Source organism: Lethenteron reissneri, chromosome 50 (genome assembly GCF_015708825.2).
Source record: "Lethenteron reissneri isolate LAM-NWPU_2019-01 chromosome 50, ASM1570882v1, whole genome shotgun sequence".
Taxonomy (NCBI): Eukaryota; Metazoa; Chordata; class Hyperoartia; order Petromyzontiformes; family Petromyzontidae; genus Lethenteron; species Lethenteron reissneri.
Genome location: NC_083828.1, coordinates 3,444,338 through 3,459,499, shown reverse-complemented (window position 1 = coordinate 3,459,499; position 15,162 = coordinate 3,444,338). Strand labels below are relative to the sequence as shown.

General features: G+C 46.8%; 1 long non-coding RNA gene across 1 annotated transcript; it reads left to right on the top strand.

Annotated features, from left to right (window-relative positions):
* The first annotated feature begins 3,052 nt into the window (after positions 1–3,052).
* On the top strand, positions 3,053–14,704 carry LOC133355119 (uncharacterized). The gene is made up of 3 exons (XR_009756661.1): positions 3,053–3,604; positions 5,911–6,039; positions 14,103–14,704. It is a non-coding gene; the product is annotated as an uncharacterized LOC133355119 (long non-coding RNA).
* The last annotated feature ends 458 nt before the right edge of the window (positions 14,705–15,162 follow it).

The window sequence follows — 15,162 nt, the reverse complement described above, 5'->3', positions numbered from 1 at the left end:
ACAGAGAGGAGATGCCTTCGGACAGCAGTAGGTTTACAGATGTTTATAAATTATTGTAAGAAGTATTAACTGCACCGTATTCCAGTGTATCTATTTATATAATGTATATTAATTGGACGTGTTTCGATTGCGGTACACACAAATGATTAATAAACACACGCACTTTTTTCTTCTTGGTTCTTTCGGTAAAGTCACGTAGAAGGGAAATAATAAAGTAATAAAAATAAAACATAATAAAATACAATTCTCACGACGTTTCGGCCACAACGCAAGCAGCCGTCCTCGGGTGAAGAACAGGGCTGTCGGAAAGACAGCGTCCACAAATATGTCTAAACTCCGTACAATGACACTCCGGTCAATCAAGCTCCACTCGTAAGATGACTCATTGTCCATCATACGATACGAAATCATTTCCCGAACGCTTTACATTTAACCCGCACAGCACTGCAAGAGGCTTCTGCTCTTCTGGCTGGAGGAGACGGTGAACTTTCGAAGCCACGTGGAGTGCGTTATGCACTTAGAATCCGTTAATCCGATAATGTGGACACTATTGAGTGTCGTCTTGTCTTCTAAACACACATTCTTAAGTCAGTTAATTATATTTATAACTTCTCATTCTGGAAAGCGCCTTACAAATATATGTATTATTATTATTATAGACTAAAACACTGCCCATAGACTTAACCCTGCACATAGACTCAACACTAGCCATAGACTCAACACCGCCCATAGGCTCAATACTGCCATAGACTCAACACTGCCCATAGACTCAACACTGCACCATAGACTCAACACTGCCTCATAGACTCAACACTGCACCATAGACTCAACACAGCACCATAGACTCAACACTGCCCATAGACTCAGCACTACGCATAGACTCAACACTGCCCATAGACTCAACACTGCCCATAGACTCAATACTGCCTATAGACTCAAGACTGCCCATAGACTCAATACTATCCATTGACTCGATACTGCCCATAGACTCAACACTGCCCATAGACTCAATACTGCCCATAGACTCCACACTGCCCATAGACTCAACACTGCCCATAGACTCAGCACTGCACCATAGACTCAGCACTGCACCATAGACTCAACACTGCCTATAGACTCAACACTGCCCATAGACTCAACACTGCCCATAGACTCAACACTGCCCATAGACTCAACACTGCCCATAGACTCAATACTGCCCATAGACTCAACACTGCCTATAGACTCAACACTACTCATAGACGCAATACTATCCATCGACTCAATACTGCCCATAGACTCAACACTGCCCATAGACTCAATACTGCCTATAGACTCAATACTGCCCATAGACTCAACACTGCCCATAGACTCAACACTGCCTATAGACTCAACACTACTCATAGACGCAATACTATCCATCGACTCAACACTGCCCATAGACTCAATACTGCCCATAGACTCAATACTGCCTATAGACTCAACACTGCACCATAGACTCAACACTACCCATAGACTCAACACTACCCATAGACTCAACACTGCCCATAGACTCAATACTGCCCATAGACTCAACACTGCCCATAGACTCAACACTACCCATAGACTCAACACTACCCATAGACTCAACACTACCCATAGACTCAACACTGCCAATAGACTCAACACTGCCCATAGACTCAACACTTCCCATAGGCTCAACACTGCCCATAGACTCAACACTACCCATAGACTCAACACTACCCATAGACTCAACACTACCCATAGACTCAACACTGCCAATAGACTCAACACTGCCCATAGACTCAACACTTCCCATAGACTCAACACTGCCGATAGACTCAACACTGCCGATAGACTCAACACTACCCATAGACTCAACACTGCCAATAGACTGAACACTGCCGATAGACTCAACACTACCCATAGACTCAACACTGCCCCATAGACTCAACACTGCCCATAGACTCAACACTGCCCATAGACTCAACACTGCCCATCGACTCAATACTGCCCATAGACTCAACACTGCACCATAGACTCAACACTGCCCATAGACTCAACACTACCCATAGACTCAACACTGCCAATAGACTCAACACTGCCGATAGACTCAACACTGCCCATAGACTCAACACTACCCATAGACTCAACACTACCCATAGACTCAACACTGCCAATAGACTCAACACTGCCCATAGACTCAACACTTCCCATAGACTCAACACTGCACCATAGACTCAACACTACCCATAGACTCAACACTACCCATAGACTCAACACTGCCCATAGACTCAATACTGCCCATAGACTCAACACTGCCCATAGACTCAACACTACCCATAGACTCAACACTACCCATAGACTCAACACTACCCATAGACTCAACACTGCCAATAGACTCAACACTGCCCATAGACTCAACACTTCCCATAGACTCAACACTGCCCATAGACTCAACACTACCCATAGACTCAACACTACCCATAGACTCAACACTACCCATAGACTCAACACTGCCAATAGACTCAACACTGCCCATAGACTCAACACTTCCCATAGACTCAACACTGCCGATAGACTCAACACTGCCGATAGACTCAACACTACCCATAGACTCAACACTGCCAATAGACTGAACACTGCCGATAGACTCAACACTACCCATAGACTCAACACTGCCCATAGACTCAACACTGCCGATAGACTCAACACTGCCCATAGACCATGAACACTCTACACGCTGCACCATGAACATCCTACACACTGCACCGGCTTCTGAAAAATCCTAAGATTGTTAAATCACGTAGACATTTACAGCAGCAAAATCATATAAATAGCCAGAGATTGTTAAATCCTGGCGTACCTGTACCCGCCTGTGCGAAATTTACCCCTATTGTGCTTCGCGCAAAAAAAAAAGTAATAATTGCGCGCAGTTTATTGAATTCATATTATTATTATCTGTGATGCCTGCTAGGAATTGGAGAATGCCCCCCCCCCCCCCGCCCGCTCGCCCACGCAGCGTACCGCGAGCATTGACACCAAAAGCGGCGGCCGTGGCTGCTTTAGTAACAACGACGCAAAACAAGAGAGGGGAGAAGACGTTAAAGACCCCACGGCATCAGTCGGAAATGTTAACGCGTGTTGTTCGCCCTCGTCTCGCCGTCCATATATATAAACCCGCTGTTAGAAATTACCTCCATTTACTAAATTATCGCACTATATATATATATAACATATATCATACAGGAGGGGTAATTTTTTTTCTAATGTGATAAATGCGGGCTCTTACCCCGCGACACAATGCCCGCCTGTGTGTGTGTGCTCTTGCCCTGGATCCCACGTGCACGCGCGCATACGCACGCGCCTGCCACGGCGAGCGCTTGAAGACACGGTCTCTATGGAGCGCTTGAAGACACGGTTTCTATGGAGCGCTTGTAGACACGGTCTGTATGGAGCGCTTGAATACAGGGCTCCATGGAGTGCTTGAAGACACGGTCTCTATGGAGCGCTTGAAGACACGGTCCACATGGAGCACTTGAAGACACGATCTCTATGGAGCGCTTGAATACAAGGTCTCTATGGAGCGAGCCACTGGTGTACGTCATGCTCGCCGTGGTACCAGGTACGGGCCCAGGAAAGGAGATGATATTCGGCGCAAAATGTAGTCGAGTCGATGCTCACAACTCGGACAATTACGAGGATTTGGTTGCTGCTGCTATAAATGTTCACGTGATGATGATGAGCCAATTCGTTGAGCTATCATTTGTGGCCAGGCAGCTTCTGAAAAAGCCCGATATAGCTAAGTGGGCCTTACCTGGTAAAATAAAAAATAATTTTTTTTTTAATTATAGCCCATAAAAATGTTTAAGTACGAACCGATGGCTGAATGGTTTCACTCCGTATAGGGCACGGTTGACCATGAAGTTCTGCTTTGGTTAAGTCTAAGCACGAAACAAATATATGATCCACATCATCGGGTGACAGGCTGGTGCAGTGCTAACACGACGTCCCAGTTCGATTCCTGGCTCGGGCAACTTTCTGTTTGCATATTATGTATGTACGTATGCATATTGAACTTCTTTCGCACCGTACGTAGCCAACCGTGCTCATCGGCGGTGCGGGGGAAGGACAACAAACTAAACATACAAAAACAATTGTAAAAAAACGAGTTAAGAGTGTATAGCTTCAGTTTATTCCTGATGTCAGAGGGAAGAGTGTTCCAGACGACTGCACAAATGCATCCCCCTCGTTCTGCATGGAGTGTCCTCCTGTAGCTCACAAACAAACAATGCATTGTAATTGCATGGTATTGGCCAAAACACATCACAATGCTGAAGCAATAACGTCCCCTTCTGCGAAAACTTAGCAAGAGCCTCCTGAAGATAATTTAATTAAAACTCAGTGAGGCTTTCCTGGGTTAACAGGCGGAGTCATCATGCAAAAATACAAAGAGTTGGTCGTCAGCAAAAACATGGAAATAATACTAATTTGAGAAATAAGGACACTAGTAAACGGACAGGGATGAGATACATGATTAGCCAGCTATAGTTTGAGACTTCATCTCATGTTCATACTCCATGAAGGAAGACGCAGAAATTCATCTTTCAGTTTTCATCTTTCAGATTATAAAAAAACAAACTAAATTTTTCCAGGAAGTACGACGTCCCGAAACAGCGGGTAACACGGATACGCAATGTGAAGTTACAACATGTAGCTTAGGAAAGGAGTCCGTTTTATTTCATCCGCTATTAGACTTGGTAAGAGCGCAGCGTTCTGATTTAGCAACGTGTGTGAAATCCGCGCGGCGCGGTAATGATGACCGTGTTTGCAAAGAAATACAGCACCCAGTGCCCCCTTCAGAATCAGAAAGGGTTTAATTCGCCATGAAAGTTCGCACAGACAAGGAATTTACTATGGCAGGAAGGTGCATAAATTCAACATGTAGGGATCTTAAAACTTAAATAAGTGGTATACAATAATTGGTTGTTTACCCTTCTATCTGGCAACAAAACTGACACCTTTTTTTTAACAACCAATTATCATATTTTTACTGGCAAATGAGGTTCCCATAGTGTAAGTGGTATTCAGTCTAATTATACTAAAGATACAAAGTCTAACTAATACTAAGGGGCTAAAGTATGTAAAATGTTGAATAAGTATACAATATAAAATGTGAATTAGCCGTAATATACAATCTTAAAATACAAAAATACAAATAGGGTAACATGTTGTAAATATGGCAAGGTGTAATTTTGTAGATAAAATGTTATAGTGAGTGTAAAAGTCATTTTAAGTGTAAAAGTCATTTTAAGCCCTTGGCCTTGTTGAAGAGAGGCCAACAGCGGATGGGAAGAAACTGTTTTTATGACGAGAGGTTTTGGTCCTGATGGACCGCAGCCTTCTGCCGGATGGGAGTAGCGCCTCATTTCAGAATGAGTCTGGAATGCCCAATCCATCTCACATTAAGTGGCCCTTTTAAAAATTATAATCCTATTCATAGCGTTATAGGTGCACATGTATGAACATTAAATATGCATGACACAGGTGTCAGCAAATGGCAGGGTGTATACGGCGGTGCTGTCCCTGCACTGGTGGTGCTGAATTTCAGCCGGACCAGTCGCGAACAATTTTCTGCGACGGAAATTCTATTGCCACCCAGCCACACTCGTCCCGCCTTGTGTTATACATCTGTTCGTAGCATTGTAGGAATGTGGGGTACAATAATATAGAATTATAATGTTTATAAAATATGGCGTTACCTCGTACACTCAAGGGCATGAGTGGGTAACCTTCGGCTAGACTGCTTCGTGACGTTCTTCACGCGCATTGGGGCTCTTGACGTATGGAGTACATTTATTGTTTGTTTCCAGATTTCTAAAAAATGCCTCTTCTTGTTCTCTTGCTTGCCGACCCCTGCCCTGGTGGTAGTTCCTTACGCCCATAATCCTGACGCCGTGCCGGCCTCGAAGCGTTCCGGAAAACATCGAGCGAAAAATCGAAGCCCCGCCCGTGTGTATCAACAACAAGCATTTTACGGGTGGCGCGGTTCCGAAAAGGGTAATTCTTTGACACGCAAACAGCGCCATCCACTCATCCAATTAACCAAAAGCAGAGCCCTCTAATTAATTTCCAATTATCATCGAGCTCCGCGGGCACAATCTCAGCCCGCCACCCACACGTGGACGGCAGATTCGTTAATGGACATGCTTTTAGGCCCCTCCAGACTCGGGGTCCCCACTGCGACAAAAGCGCTGGAGCCAGTGGCGTGCACCTGCGCAGTGGACTAGCAGCCGCTATTAGCGCCGCTGCGAACGGCGATTGAAGAGTGCCACTTACCGTGGCCAGTATTTGTATTGGTCCGTGCACACGCGAACGGACATTCAGTGGGTCCACAGCCCCCAAAATGTGTAAATGACGAGACATGTCATAGGAACACAATCATAAACTAAAAGTATGTTTTTTTTATTTTACCAGGTAAGGCCCACTGAGCTACGTAGATATTTTTCAGAAGCGACCTGGCCATAAACAATGATAGCTCAACGAAGCGGCTTATTATCACGTAGACATTGATAGCAGCCAAATAGTCCACGCGACCACGGGGAGAAACATGCGAATTCCAAATATACGGGCGTCAGGGTCGGGATCGAATCCACGACCATCGTGGCGCCAGTTTCAAACAACACATGGTAATGCGAACATAAAGCACACGGGCTTTGTGCATTGTTCAAACACCATCAGCAATTTCCTGCAAGCGTGCACGTTGAACTTCTTTCGCACCGTACGTAGCCAACCGCGCTAAGCGCAGGTGCGGTGTATTGTGGACCACTTTGTCTTAAATCGCCACCTACTTCAATCCGAGCCAAAGTAAACGACTGACAACAGCAGAAGCAGTGAGACGGCTCTGGACCAGTCACCGCATCACGTTCAATCACATTTATTCTGACGATGATCTAAGATGTGAGAATCACAGTGCACTTCCGCAGGAAATGCTGATGGGTTTTGTTGTAATTAACAAATGGCTGTGAGCTTTCACGCGAATTTGAGCGTTGTTTGAATCGCTGCCTCATCTGTACCTCCTGTCATGTCGCTACATCTTCATCTCTCGTCTGTATCTCTTCTGTCATCTCATTAGGAGTTCGTAGGTATACACATGAACATCGGAGGGAGGGAGGGGAGGGAGGGAGGGAGGGGAGGGGAGGGAGGGGAGGGGAGGGAGGGGCGGGAGGGGAGGTGCCTTCGCCGCTATAGTGCTGGTAGCGCAGCAGCAGGGGATTTGTGTTTCTTGTTGGTGTCTATGAACACAGTAACACACAATGGGACTAATGTTACACGGGAAACCCGCGTTATATCTTTGATTATTAAAGGGAGCACATAAAAAAATACCAAAAAAATACAAAAAATAACGACATGATGAACGAAGTAAATTGCCGAAAGACCGAACATCTTTCTCGTCTGATCGTTAAAAAAAAAGAACTAAAAAATAAAAATAAAATAAGGGAGGGAGGGAGGGAGGGAAAAATTAATATCTGCTCAGGGCCTCAATTGGTTACATCTCCATGGTCGCCAGCCTCTGACTGCCACTCCAATGTCCGTCTCGTTGTCCTGCCCTCCACCACCTCCACCACGTGTCTCACCCATCACTACCTCCTCCTCCTATTCCCAACCTTAAAGTTGCCTACCCTATCTTCCTCCACCCTGCACACGTGTCCCATCACATCCTCCCCTTCTTCGTGATTACACCTATAACGCTTTCCTGCCAAGTTTTAATATCAACTCACAAGTTGTTTACACTATCATGCAACGAACTTGACATTAATCTCTGTATGAACCTATACTCAAGGGCTAGAATGTAATTTTATCGAGTAACTTATTCCTTTCCTAAGATTACGTAGTCAGAAATGAAAACAACAGAGAGGAATGCACGAGTTTAATTAATATGCCTTGCGCGCACGTCACGTAACAACCACAATGCATGTGTAATAATGATCAACCTTGCCTAAACCACAAACTCAAAATAGAATACATTACAAGGCCTCGTAAGAATCGTGATAGTTTGCGTCGTGGAAGCAGCACACCTTCGCCTGTTGTTATGTTTATTTGTTTACAGCCTGCGGCACCCTCTGATCTTGATGGGTTGTCTCATGAGTTACAGAAAGTGATGGATATGTATTTGCAGGAAGGAGTTTGAGGGTAGTAAGGAAAATCACGCGAGAAAATCAATGCTAAATATTTATACGAAATAATAGATATGGTAAAGCATGCGTCACGCTTTTATCATTGCAATGTCTTGAAGACAAACGAGATCGTGAAAGTGAAAGTTAATTCATTTTTAATGGAAACGGGGAATTAAGTCAGTTTGAGAACTGAATTACCGTATTCTCTGGATAACAGCCACGCCTCGGAAAGTAAGACGCACTCAAAACGTTGCGGTAGTTTTGAGAAATAAAAAAACGGTCTGAGAAACACGATATCCCACCTGATGACGGAGACTTGTGTTGCCTCCGAAACGTCGTGATTTTTATTATTTTACTTTCATTAATTTTAATTTCATTTTTTACCGACGTGACTTTACCGAAAGAACTAAGAGTATGAATCATTGCAGTCACGAAAGCTTCAAATCTAGAAAGTTAACGTCTCGCCAACGCGGCGCCCCCTGGTGCCAATAAAATACGCGATAAAAATCGGTCACAAACACATACCAACACTGGCCGATAAAAGGCAACCCCAACGTTTACTTTAAAATATTGTGGGGTGGGGAAAAAGTGTGCGTTTATAATCCTGAGCATACGGTATACGTGCTAAAGCGCAACCCTGCAATTGCCTGTTACCGCGACTGCTGGCGAAAGGGCCTCCACTAGAGGGAGCTCTACAGACCTCATCTCGAAAGTAAATTGTGGCTTACTCTTCCACGCCGGGCAGACGTCTCGGAAGTCAATACGGTAAGAGCAGTTAGTAACTTCCTTGATCCGACCCGGAGCAACAGGGAAAGATCATCGGCCCACCGGAGCGAGGTGATCGCGAGCGGAACAAAAGCGGAGCTGTGGGCCGTGTGGAAGACTTGTGATTGTGTTGTTGTATCGCTAAAGCAGGCAACAAATCACAGTGTTCCGCATGGAGCGGTGCTCCTTCCATCGGCCGCGGCGTGGCCAATGCGGACTCCAGCTGCGGAGGGACAGCCCCGAGGTGATGTCAGACACACAAAAGGTGCCTCTGGTATGTCAAGATCACGGGGAAGGGAACGACCCTTTCCTTGCCGCAAGAGAGATACCCACAAGCCCGCAACCGCACATCAACACCCCGAAACACATATTGACGTTATCTATTAATAATAAACTGTTATATGGCAATAGCGTGACAAATTGTTAGGATGCACCTTTACTGAACATGATAACATTAGAAATAAAGCGTTTGGCAAGTGGAAAGTAACCCCCTCCAGTACCCAATTAGTACGACTGAGATGGTGACGGTAACAGATACAAAAATGTGTCTGGACCCTTTGAGAGTGGTATGCTTTCTGTGGCCACGAGGTTGGATGAGATGAAGTTGCCGGTCACATTTGGGACCAGTTTGAGAATTGAAATTACCGTATTCTTGGGTTCGAATCCAGGTTTCAGCCATGATTAAGACAGGCGCTCCGAGACCACGACGCTGAACACGCGGCAGTGGTTGCTAGGGATTACGTCGGCGCTCCCACTGCACCAGCCAATCGGCTGCCAGGAAGACAACCGCCCCCCCCCCCCCCCCATGCAACATGGCCGTCGTGAAGCTCCCATGCAACATGGCCGCCGTGACGTCATCGCTCACGTGCTTCAGCTAGTCTGCAGCTGAATAAAGTATATTTATAACATCGATGTTTATTAAAGTAACGCGAGTGTAAATGTGTGTGCCTTTATTTGTCCGAATGTGCGAGTGCGTGCAATTGTTCAAGTGTGTAACCTTTCATGCCAACATGATTTATGCGCGTGTGTGAAAGAGATAACGATCGTGTTTTACTGGTAGGAACTTCCTGGTTACACCAGCCCACAGGGGATTATTGTGTCCGTCTGTCCATCGTGCAGGGAGGGGCTGGGTGGGGAGGGGAGGGTGGGGAGAGGAGGGTGGGGAGGGGCTGGTCACCCCGTGGTGCCCTTATAAAACTCAACGTTTAACCTACTCACGCCGGCTTGTGCCCGCCCTCACAGTCGGGCATATTTGCGGAATACACCACGCCGCCGTTGACCCTGGCCATTGACCGAGCAACCCAACGTTCCTACCAGCTCCCTCCGCAGGAATGTGTTATTGTGATACAACACATGGGAAGAAAGTGTACAGGGGGCTCATAGAACATCAGCAGAGACATTTTATAGACGTGACTTCCCAGTCAATCCACCCAGTCAACCGTTTGACTTGTATTGTTTCCAGTGTTAAATAATATCAATGGGAGTAATGTGTACAATACATCTGTTCAATCTGATAATCATCATTTACTGTCATTAATTTCGCCTTCACCGAATTCACAGATTTGCCCCCCATTGCTTCCTCTCATCTATTTCATTCTCCTCGTCTCCACCACACAGCGTTGGTGTACGGTGTTTTTTCAGCAATATTTTGCTGTCTTTAATTGGATTTTCTGTTTGCACTCAGTCACGTATTCACTTTAAGATGTTTTTTTTGTTCATGTTTTTGTTTTTTGTTTGTTGCGGTTGCACCCGATTCAAGAGCCGAATGGCTCACAGGGCTATACCTAATAAATGAACTTGAACTTGAACCATCACATTCATCCGTACTATTGTTAATTCTGCGTAAAGCGCCTTGCTTAAGGCGCCACATAAATTCCGTTACTATAAAATAAGACATTTAAAATAAGTTGTGGTACGTGTAATGCTGATCATTATATTTGAAAGTAATTGCGGGTCGCATTGTTGACACGAGAAATCATTGCTTTTCCCTGATTACTGAAATACTGTCTGAGCGCTAAATGCAATGCGTACATTTAACGAGACATGCCGAGCCACAACAAGCGAGTTTAAGCGAGCGTTAAACTCACCGTAGGAGTCAGAGAGAGAGAGGCATCGTGTGTGCAAGGACTCGGCCACGTGTTGCTTGATTTGTGACGCTGTTGGCGCGTCGATAGCCACGTCACAGGAACGCGGCGGTGACGTCATCGTCGGCGCGTGGCGGAGAGTGCGGGCAGGGCTCCAGCGTGGAGGGGCTCCAGCGTGGAGGGGCTCCAGCGTGGAGGGGCTCCAGCGTGGAGGGGCTCCAGCGTGGAGGGGTTCCAGGGTGGAGGGGTTCCAGCGTGGAGGGGTTCCAGCGTGGAGGGGCTCCAGCGTGGAGGGGCTCCAGCGTGGAGGGGCTCCTGCGTGGAGGGGCTCCAGCGTGAAGGGGATCCAGCGTGGGGGGGGCTCCAGCGTGGAGGGGCTCCAGCGTGGAGGGGTTCCAGCGTGGAGGGGCTCCAGCGTGGAGGGGTTCCAGCGTGGAGGGGCTCCAGCGTGGAGGGGTTCCAGCGTGGAGGGGTTCCAGCGTGGAGGGGTTCCAGCGTGGAGGGGCTCCAGCGTGGAGGGGCTCCAGCGTGGAGGGGTTCCACCGTGGAGGGGCTCCAGCGTGGAGGGGTTCCAGCGTGGAGGGGCTCCAGCGTGGAGGGGTTCCAGCGTGGAGGGGTTCCAGCGTGGAGGGGCTCCAGCGTGGAGGGGTTCCAGCGTGGAGGGGCTCCAGCGTGGAGGGGCTCCAGCGTGGAGGGGCTCCAACGTGGAGGGGCTCCAGCGTGGAGGGGCTCCAGCGTGGAGGGGTTCCAGCGTGGAGGAGTGTGGCGGTGGGGGAAGGGAAGCCTGGAACGCAACGCAGTTCAAGTTTCATGTATTAGGTATAGCCCCGTGAGCCATGCGGCTCTTGAGTCGGGTGCAACCGCAACAAACACAAATATGAACAGAAAACATCTTAAAGCGACGACGCGCAACAGAAACATCCTGTATAAGCCAGCAAATCTTCCAGAAAAAAAACTATCCACAGCCCCTCCCCCCTCCGAGTGCTGTTGTGCACGCGGCGTGGTCTCATTCATGAGTTCTGAACACTCTGCTGCAAGTGAGCACAGCGGCAGTATTCTTAGTTTTTTTCGGTAAAGTCACGTAGGTAAAACATTAAAATTAATAAAAGTAAAATAAAATAAAAATCACGACGTTTCGGAGGCAACACAAGCTTCCGTCTTCAGGAGGAACCGTCACAGCCATGGCGTTTTACCTACGTGACTTTACCGAAAAAACCTAAGAATATGAATCCTTGCAGTCACGAAAGCTTCAAATCTAGAATGACAGCGGCAGTGTTCAGATCTCACGCGGTCCCCCTTTGAAGTTAGTCCTGACCTCAATCACTTTGCTGCCCAGAGAAGGAGACGTTGCTGCAGCGAGTATTGGTAACTTGAGGATTACGTACAGTTCTAGATTTGAAGCTTTCGTGACCGCAAGGATTCATATTCTTTGGTTTTTTCGGTAAAAGTCACGTAGGTAAAAAATAAAATAACTAAATTAAATCACGACGTTTCGGAGGCAACACAAGCTTCCGTCTTCAGGTGAAACAGTCACAGCAAAATAGCTGTGACAAAAACGTCGTGATTTTATTTATTTGTTTTCTTTTTTAACCTACGTGACTTTACCGAAAAAACCAAAGAGTATGATCCCGTACAGGTTTGGCCGGAACCACGCCCCGAGCGTCTTTGTCTTCCCCAGTGCTGATGTTTACCCACCGCACCAGGTACTCACTTAAGGCTGAGTCGACTGAGGGGAGGCCCAGGATTTGCCACTGATGTTATCCGTGCCTGGGGGGAATGAACTCGGGTCGTATCGTGTGTGCAGGTTTTTCTCGCTTTACGTTGGTACGGTTATGCGGTTTGAAATCACCCTATCTGCAGCTATGCGGTCGGACGTGGGAACAACGTTTGTGTTTAGTTTGTTGTCCTTCCCCCGCACCTCCAATTGGCAGGGTTGGCTACGTACGGTGCGAAAGAAGTTCAACACACATCGCATTACCCTTTGGTTCTTTCGGTAAAGTCACGTATCGAGTAGAAATAAAATAAAACAAATCACGACGCTTCGATCGCAACACAAGCAATCTTCACCAGGTGGGACATTCACAGCAAGAAAATGCTGAAGTTGGCGAGAAAGCTGCCGTGGCAAGAGGTTATATCCGTAAGAAAGGGGGAGGCAAGGGGGGAGAGAGAGAGGGGCGTTTGGTTTTGGGGAAGGGGGGGCTGCGTGAACGCTATGGGAAGAGGACGTGAGGCTGGGGGGGGGGGGGGGAGTGGGCGGAGCTAGAAGTAGAAGCTGAGTGTGGGACACGGGGAGGAAAAAAAGAAAAATGTGCTCGTAAATCGGCAGGTACAATGGAAACAACCACAACCAGTGAAGGCATTACCTGGTGAATAACATTCCTCCATCAGCTTGGTTTTTTCGGTAAAGTCACGTAGAAGGGAAATAATAAAATCATAACAATAAAACATAATAAAATACCATTCTCACGACGTTTCGGCCACAACGCAAGCAGCCGTCCTCGGGTGAAGAACAGGGCTGTCTTTCCGAAACGTCGTGAGAATTGTATTTTATTATGTTTTATTGTTATTATTGTATTATTTCCCTTCTACGTGACTTTACCGAAAGAACCAAGAAGATGAATCCCTGCAGTCACGAAAGCTTTAAATCGAAATTTAACATCCTTCCAATGATTGTTCAATTTGTATCCATCATACATAGCACTGTTTGCGCTACTCGGCAGGTAGCTAACGCATCTACTACCGCACAAAGCAAAGGAAACTCGTGTGCGTGTGTGTGCGCGCGATTAGCGAGCGCTGTGCCAAAGTTACACTAAGGCTAAACAAAACTGCACACACAAGACTTGGGGGGGAGGGGGGGTGGAAGCAAGAAACCTCATAATAAATAAAACGACGCAAAAAAAAAGTGATATAATTGAATCGAGCCAGAACCAAGGATCGGGACAATTCATCGGTTGACTGCATGGCACGCATTGTTCACGAGTGTCGGTCAGTAGTCACCGTTGGCCTCGTTGCTCAACCGATTTGGCATCCTTTTAAAACATTCAATAACACGTGCTCTCGCGCTTTCTCTCTCTCTCTCTGTGTGTTGTCTTTACAGGGAAGTTTGTCTTTCGTTGGCAACAAGAATAGCGGCCGAGCGGAGAAGTTGCCGTTGAGTTTTGGCGGACGATTGAATTAAATGTCATGGAAGTGCTTCTACGTCGTCTGTCATTCACTACCCTTCACATTTTTTCTCCAAAGAAACATATCCCCCCGTGTAGCCTTAACAAATTTTTGGGGCAAGTGCTGTTTAACGAGCACCTAACAAGGTCAACGCGGCACACGAAGGGGTTGGTGGCCAGCCCCACGCTCCCGGCCGCCTTTGTCTCCCCAGTGGTCATATTTACACACCGCACCAGGTACTAACTTGAGGCTGAGTCGACCTAGGGGAGGCCCAGGACCGTCACAGATAATCGCCGCTGATCTTGGCCGTGAGCGGTAATTGAACTCGGGTCGCGGGTTGTATTTGGATTGCCAACCAACAACTCTACTCTCCTTTTGTATCTGGATTGTCAATCAACATCGAGTAAAACATCAACAAGATGCACCAAATAGTGATAGGTTTTTACCCTTTCAACTGGTACAAAAACTGACACCTTTATACAAGGCATCATGTTTGCAATAACCACAACACAAGCAGTCAAAATGCAAACAAAAAGAAACAACTCTGATGATGATAATGATATGCACTGTCCTTGAAGTTGATTGGTCCACACCCGCGACAGCTTTTCTTAGAGCCTAGTCTCCATTGGTGTTGGACCAGATGACGCCAAAAGGTGTACAACTCAAAAACAGCGCACTATCAGAGTATTGAGATGCACCAACTGTTCTATTTTAGCCCCCCCCCCCCCTAACACGTTCCACTCATTGGCTTCCTCATTCAGATAAGCCCCTCCCCCTTCCCTCCCCCCTTAAACTTGTATTTAAGAGCTTGTCTCTTGGAATTTTGCCTCACTTGAGACAGTCAATTTAGCTGTGACGGTCCCACCTGATGACGGAGACTTGTGTTGCCTCCGAAACGTCGTGATTTATTATTTTATTTCTATTATTATTTCAGTTATATATTTTTACAGGTAGGAACAATGTTCCACATTGCCCACCGGGGATTTTTGGTGACT